Below are 8,585 nucleotides of genomic sequence, written 5' to 3'. Positions count from 1 at the left end.
TATATATATATATATAAGTATATCTAGGATCACTACGCGATTCTTTAAACCCGAACTCGCTTGTATCGACACCTTTTGTCGCCGATGACGTTCGTACCTCGCGCGACTCAGCTGCAGAGACGACCCTTGATGACCAGGGATCTGGACCAGGGGTACAGACGCGCAGACCGCCGCCACACCACGCACACGCCGTTCGTTCTCCGTTCGTTCTCCGCCGAGCGCCGAAGAACTAATAAAAGCTGGGACTCAGCTTGAAACTGCGTAGGCCGCTTACTACTCCTTCCACCGCGGCACTCCGTCCTATCCCACTGGTGTACCGGACCCAGACACCGACAGAGACAGGCAGGAGAGTAGGCACGGATGGACGGACGGACGAACGAACGGACGTACAGAGCGACTTCAAGGTATACACATGCAGAGAAGCACGACTAGTCTCTAGGTAAATAGTGTTGGTCCTCGAATAAATCTTTAGAATAGATGTACTGATAAGCTTGATAACGTTAATGATTCAGGTAATTCAATTTTTGCTGAAGAGAAATATTATCTCGTCTTATATTAATTGTTGATGTACCAATTCAAGTTTAAATCATCAAGTGATCTTAATATTATGGAATTGAGTTGGCAGTTTAATTAGAACTTCATTATAAAAAGCAATATCTTTATCTGTTGTCACTTTACTCAGTTATGAATGTTGTTTTGAGAAAATATCAATGATTATTATTAGAATTTTCAATGTTCCATATATTTCTCTCATAAAAATGTTGTTAATATCAAATTGATATCTCAATAAATTCAAATAATTTATGTGCCATTCGTACGTGTTGACACATATATGTCTACAGATAGATATTTATTTGAAAAAGAGAAGTTTAATTTTGAGACAAATCTATATATTAACATTCATGTAATTCTGCTTCATATGTTAAACACTAAAAAATGTTTGGACGATTCATACTTTTATGTTGCTGGCGTCTGAGGATTTGATCAATATCTTTCATCAGTCAGTCGATATCGATTTAAAAAATCGATATCGACTGACTGATGAAAAAAAAAAGATACACAGTGTCAGATATTCGATACGAATGTATCAGTACCATCACTATCAGGAGCTGGTCATCACACAAACTAGCTGATATTATCGCTTTAGCAATCCCTTTAGCATTCCTTTTTTTTTCTCCTTATTTATTGTACTATATTGTAATCTATATTGTAACATTCTGTCCGATGCCGCACTCAAAACGATTCGATGACTTGATCATTTCATTAGTCTCGCTTGATTAATACTTCAGTCAAAATTGATGTAGAATGATATTGATGATGAAAGATACACGATGTCAAGTGTTCGATACCTTGCACAGGGATATCAGTATCATCACTAGCGAACGGGCCCAATCCAGCGCTGGTCACTCGTTGCTTCTGTTTTTTGTCTCTTTCTGTCTCCTACTTTCTGCCTCCTTCTTTCTCTTTCTTCTCGAACACTCTTCCCACCCACTTATCTCTCTTTACCTGAATGACTACCTGCATGCTGCTGCCTCTGGTGAACGTCACTCGGTCAAGGTCCCCCACCAAAAACCTGCGGCAGCGACGCGGTATAACCACTTCGCTCGGTCTTGTCACGGCCGACTTGGTCCATGGACAATGCTATACTTGGAGAACCGATGGTCACCAGACAAGGGTGAAGCTCCCCGTGTTGTCCTCAATAACATTTTAGCGATGCTAAGTGAATAAAATGATGAATATAGGCTTCGGCCTTCGGTGTGCAATTATTACACGTTTCGCGCTAAATGCAAATTTCTGATTATTGACTGTGAAGATTGTACAATCTTTTCACACTAGTCTGCCGTTTAGTTGGTTTAGTACCAAAGATATATTGTTGTAAAATGTAATTTCTAAACTATCGACCGGATATATTTTCATGATTTAGGATATTTAAATTTAGGATATTTAAATTTTTAATATTTTTTCTTTATATAATCGGTTGAGAAAAATGCGACGAATTATCTATTTACAGATAATATCTTTATATTTATAGATAAAACAGAAAATAATAAAAATAATTTTTTAGGATATATTGCTTTCTTACTTTAAAGTGAGACAATTTAAAAAATGATTTTTTTACTTATTACCATAAATAAGTTAAATAAATATTATCTCATCAATTATTAAAAGTGAATTAATAATTTAAAAAATTTAAAAAAATTTTTAAATTTAATTTAAAAAATAATAAAAAAATTGTTACAATCAAAAAATGTAATATTTAACGATTATGAAAATGACAAAAATGACATTTGATGTCAGGAAAATAAATTCTTCCTGCCGATATTATTTAATTAATCAACCACTTTTTGTTAAATTAAAAAATAGGTTTTTTCTTTTCTGAGAAACTTAATTTTTTGAGTTGTATTACTTTTGAAAGGATATCTTTTGCCTTAGAATCACAAATTGCTTCTTACAAATTCTTTATTTGTAGATTAAGCTAACCAAAATTAACATTTTTAATTATATAAACTAAAATGTATAAGTATATTAAAAAAAGATTCTGTAGACATTATTTCTTTGTCTAAGTTTCTACAGGTTGCTACAAATAATTTGAGGGCAAATGTTTATAATCTCGGGGAAGCGTTGATTCGCGATCACGCATCAACAGTACGGCGTCACGGACGGTAGCATATCCCGATAATAACAGGATATTTTACGATCGATTTGGCGGATAAACGTGTTTACGTTAGAGATCTGGTCTTTGGACTTTATGCAGGGTTCCGTGTGGCGTATCGAAGCTCGGCGTTGAGATGATACGCGGGGTATTTCAGCGAATATGACTATAAATAAAGAAAATAACGAGGAGAGGCTACTGGGCCGGGCGAGCTGACCAAGAGTAACAGGCACGGAGGAAGCGAGTTACCAAGAGAAAATTGTGCGCTACTAAATATAAGTATCAAGAAGGGGTATATATAGCGGCGTAGAGAGTAGAACGGACAGAGTACAATTACACGTGATTGAAGATCGGTCTTGTTTCTATTTTGTCTTGATTTCTGTGGGTAGTTAGCCCTGATCCCGCGTAGTCGGCCCAATCACAATGTCGACTCTCTCTCTCTCTCTCTCTCTCTCTCTCTCTCTCTCTCTCTCTCTCGCCGATGCAGAGCCCTATTATGATTGGCGTAATCATCGCATGGGCGAATCAGCGGCACTCACTCGACTACATAAATAATTGAGCCTTAAAGTCGGCCTACGTGCCGTGGATCTAGCTGATGAGGGGATGGTGCTCTACATTGGACATGCCGCCGTGCGCGCCATGCCGCCACTAAGAGGAGAGTTATTGCGTAGCATGATGATGGGGCAGCAAGGTGGATCGTTAAGATGCGCACCCTCGATGAGGCCGCCGCCTATTCCATGGAAAAATATGTTTATGCAAAAGCGCCGATCTAATAAATGTCCTCGGGTTATTACTCAATCAATGCTGCCGGGCTTATTGAGTTACACGAATTACGTTCATTACAATACATTGATTGATTCCTTTCGCGACACTCGCCCTATGTGATTTATGTATGCAAAAAGCGTAAATTTGCGTCGCAATGTGTGATATATCAATATAACGAGATTCAAATGTGAACGTTTCATAATTCTGCTGTCTCATTTGTCGCTTTATGATCTGGCTGAAAGTCTTGTTCCGCCATTTCGCGATCATTATTATATAATTTCGATAAAGAGACATTCGTATATATAAGCTATTTAATTCTAAATTGCAATATTTTCAATACAAATTTTTAACTATTATTATTATTTAACTATTAACTATAATAGCATTAAATTTGATTTTGAATTAATGTTTTTTGAAGAATTTTCATATCGTTATACATTGAGAAAAATGACTAGCTAAAAATCGACAAAATACTTGTATATCAATCAGAAGAATTCCAGCTATCTCAATTAAAATTCTTGTAGATTTAACTACAAAATTCTGATTCGTCCAGTTTTATCAGAATTCTAATTAATGCAATCAAACATTTTTCTCAGTATACATTTACAATTTTACTTTGAAGAATTAATACGAAACTTCAACGTCAGATAATTTTAACAAAAATTTAGAGAGAGAAAAACATACATTGATTATTTTTTCTCTTTCTCATTCTATCCTATCTTCTTCTTATTTATTTCTTTTTTTCTTTCTCTATCCTCTTAAGAATTGTTAAAACATGACGGGTCAATCAAAAATGATTTCTTCATATCCAGACTCTTATTAAAGGATTTTTAATACAGAACACATAAAGGTTTTAAACCGCATGATGGTACGATTGTATCCGATTGGCGATCAGTGACGCACAGTGACGAAGTGCGAGGAAACGTCGTGTGTATGATTTATGACAGCGCGAAGAGTTTCGATGTTTCTGGCCCGAAGAGAACTCGCGGGTCGAAAGATTTTTCTTCTGTAATGGACCGCGAGCTTGATTCTCACGTGATTGGCATGCGTAAATGGGGGACGACTAGGTAAAAGCTCTGAGATTTTCGAGATAATGATGATGATAATGATAATGATAATGATAACGATGATGATGACGACAACGATGATGATGACGGTAACTTGGAAAGGAAGAGCATCTAAAGTTCAACATCTGCCATCTGCCTTTGTTTCTCTCTTTTTCTTTATCTTCGGTTTGAAACTTATTTCGGCCTTGAACTTGACACTAATGAAGAGTGCCAACAAAGATCTTTTGCTGACGGTGGACAATCACGGCGACGTCTAACTAGCCGCGCCACTGCTATCTGATGTTAGCGGACCTCGGCGAAAGGGACGACCGGGTCCAATGAAGAAATTATTTTCACTTTCTCCGTCAAACACCGTCGAAAGCGTAAGTCAGTGCACGTGTACGTTCTCGAAGCTCGACCTCCTTGCCGGAGATAATTACGACGTTAAATCGTTTTACCGTGAAGCGCTGAATCCGTGACGTAACGAATGGCGCAACGGAAGAAATCGAATACAGAAAACGTGACGACTTTTGCTTTCATGAACACGACAATGTCAGCTGTCCTAAATAAAATTTTTTTTAAAGATATTCCCTCTTTCTGTTAAATTTTGCTACGAAATGATCCTAATATTTATATTAAATAATTTAAATATGAAAAGTATAAATTGATGAGACAATGACAGTTGGCGGTCTAGTTTACTTCATATTAAAGTAGGAAGACGCGAAAGTCATCGTATCGCGATTTCTCCCGTGATTTGTTTAGCAGACTCTGTAATTACGCGCTGTCACGCTTGACATTCCGCGAGTACAAAAAGAAGAAGAAAAACAAACGGTCGATGAACTTCAGTGGAAGTAAGTGGTAAGCGTATGTACGTTACACGTGCGGCGACGAGTGTCATTACTTGCACACTTTCTCCGATCGAGTCACGTGTGGATAGCGAGAATTACATCGTAACATTTACATCGTAACCGCGAGAAAGAAATAGAAGGGAGACAGAACAGGAAATGATTACATGCTCTAGGACCGAACGTAAATGAAACAAATGATCAAAAAAAGGAAAATATAAAAACGGAAACTAATGAGAGCGTAGACGTGATAATGGAGCCCAAATTAGCTTTGTAAAAATGATTTTTTATTCATTACTTGATTGAATATTTCGAATTCATTTTGAATCATTTTCAGCAATAATATAAAACGATTCGAGAGGATTAAGAAATGATCTTCCAGTTTATCTTTTTAATTATCAATCATGAAACATAACGTTGACGTTTTTGATCAAGCGAAAACGAATAGCGGATGATAAAGGTCTGTCATTTCTACAAAATTCAATACATCGCTGAGAGCGTGAGATAAAAACTTTAATAAACGAATAAAAATCCATAAATCATGTTAATAAAATTTGAAATAATAATAACTAGGTCAAACGATAATTAAAAATAAAAAAGATAAACATAAAAAAATCAAGCTATAATATAATTATATTGATATAGATTGTCAATAAATGATCAATTTCTAAGTAATAAATTTAATATCGAAATGAGAAATATAAAGCATCTAAAAATATTTAAATTAGAAAATAATAATAAAAAAAGGAAGAGAGTGGGATCAGAGAATTTCTTACGATACATCGGGTGAAGGTGCAAGGACGAGAGTTAACAATGATCATTGTAGATCAGACGAAGGACGCACGTAAAGATGGAATTTTCTGTAGTAAAACCGCGACGTATTCTCAATAGCGATAATTTACGTAGAACATTATCATTTGTCTGATGGCGAATATGTCTCTCCGTCTACGGTCGCGCGAAGTCACATCTCGTCATGTCGGGGATAAGCCGGGAAATTTGTATGACTCGCGTTAATGCAAATCATCTCGCAAATGTCGATTTCCCGCGGCGATTTTCTCACATTCTGGTGTCTCTCAAATACCGCCGCGATTGCATGGTAATTGTATTTGCATCAAATACCTCGTATTTCGCCAAAGCATTGTCCCACACAAAGCTGCCATTTATCGACGGGATCTTAGAGCGCGATATCGCCCTTTCTTGATCTTAGTATCTCGAACGACATAGACAACATAAATCACAACAAAATAAAATAAATTATGATATCAAGAACAAGGTGTATCATTTAGTTTCAGGTGTAATAGCGTTATTTTACAATTTTTAAAGAAGATTTTTTTAAGCGGTCTCTGATTCGAATGTTCTGTACGTGATTCGAAAGCATTTATCTTTTTATAGTAAAGAACAATATAACAAGTATAAAACAAGACCTTGTACTCGTACTTTTAATGTTCGCATCTTGGGTGGCATGGAAAATAAATCGCAATATCAAGAACAAAGTGCATTGTTCACACGGAATTACGTCATCTACTGATTTTTAAATACAATCTTTTGATGCCGTCATCGTTCGTGGAGCCTTTACGTGACTCGAGAGCGTTTACGTGATAAAGAAAAATTAAGATGATCGGTGAAACATGACTTTGCGCATCAGCGGAATCTCTTTAGTCGCGCGCCACAATAAATAGCGATCCCTTGAGCGGGGCGCCGCGAAAATTTACGAGTGGTGGCCACGAATTTATGAGAATCTACATCGAGAGCCAAATTTGGACAGATCGTGCCCGATCTTTTCGGGCAATCGGCTCTATCGCGTGCCAGGCCAAGAAGGTTTCGCGCAGTATTTCACAGACGGCAGGAAGCGCATCGCCCACGCCGCGAGAAATAATCGGCCGTACCTAAAATCGGACGATAGCTATTTGTTCCGCGAAGAGGAGCAATCCTACGGCTTTGGGAGTCGCTCGATAAATTATTTCTCCCCTTTATCCCTCTTCTCTTCTCGACTTTTTCTCGCGCGTTCAGAACTCGTCCGAAAAATCCATTAAGCCTATGGCCGGGGTGAAACGGCCGTACATCTGCTTACGTTTCCGTCATCAATCACACGTTCTCGTCGCAACTGATGTCTGTGAATTACCTATTTATTGTAGATAACTCTCGATCCGGTTTCCCGGTTAGCCCCGTTTTATATCTCAATTTTGTGATACTCACAAAGTAATGGAATTAGTTTATTTTATTTTCATCCCTCTCGCTTCTTATGGATTTTAATTCTAAATCTTAAGAAACTTTTCTGAAATAGAAAACGTTTCCCTCATTAAAAATATTAAAAAATTCCCTTATTAAAAATAAATACAGAAAAAAAATTATATCTTATAATTTGACATCATACTTATAGTAAATGATTTTTTGTAACATGAAATACGAGTTTAATTGAAATAGTGATTTATATTAATAGTTTGTATATTTAAATCATTTATACAAAATAAATATATGTATAATCTGTATCGCGAATTATTTTGAGATATTTAATAATGATTTATGTTCTGTATTCTGATATATTTTAAATGATAAAATAATTTGTAGCGGATTTATTGTGTTTCGTGAAAGAATTAAAATTAGAGTTTAGTCATTCTGATTCAGACGATCAATCGATAATGCTAATAGAAGAATAGACGAAGTGACTAGTCCAAAAGGCTTGTCGGCGAAAGAAGAAAAGGATCAATAGAAGGTCTCATAATTAAAAGAGAATTCTTCTCGATTGATTGATTAATATTTCGATCGATAGGCCAAATTCGCAACGCCGAATATTCTCTGCAGTTAAACCGATTCTTTTCTCTCTTTTTCTCCTTTTCGCTCATCGAATTGCCGGGTAAATTAATTCTCGCGCCGTCGCGAAATCGATCGTCGGATAACGATTTCGTAGTCAGCGTGCAATTTATGTTTAATCGCTGTGGAAAAGATTCATCGATCAAGCGGTCGCGGGACTACGTAAATCAAACACTGGATACACCATTGACTCGCCGGTGAAATATGGAAATCGTGAGTTCGTGCAATCACCGTTATACTCCGATACTGCGCGAGAGCTCTCTCTCTCTCTCTCTCTCTCTCTCTCTCTCTCTCTCTCTCTCTATCTCTATCTCGGCGCTTATAGATTCGAGTGTGCCCTGCGGCAAGGTAAGAGGAACATCGGTACCAGCGGTATCGATCGGACTTGGAAGATACGCGTCTTTTTTTCCTCGCTGATCTTACCTGCATTGCGCCCGCGTCTCCATATTCGCGAAACGGTCCTCT

The 8,585-nt window shown here is 37.1% G+C and overlaps 1 protein-coding gene across 2 annotated transcripts in view; it reads right to left on the bottom strand.

The window, feature by feature from the left end:
• LOC108690434 overlaps positions 1-215 on the bottom strand; it is a 124,472-nt gene extending 124,257 nt beyond the window's left edge. The window contains exon 1 of one of the 2 annotated variants that reach the window (XM_018197729.1): positions 98-215. The gene's annotated coding sequence lies outside the window, so the exon portion shown is untranslated. The other variant, XM_018197745.1, reaches the window with a different exon arrangement.
• Between the last annotated feature and the right edge of the window lie 8,370 nt (positions 216-8,585).

The sequence above is a fragment of the Atta colombica genome, unplaced genomic scaffold, assembly GCF_001594045.1.
Source record: "Atta colombica isolate Treedump-2 unplaced genomic scaffold, Acol1.0 scaffold105, whole genome shotgun sequence".
NCBI classification, from domain to species: Eukaryota; Metazoa; Arthropoda; class Insecta; order Hymenoptera; family Formicidae; genus Atta; species Atta colombica.
This window is presented reverse-complemented; position numbering and strand designations above follow the sequence as displayed.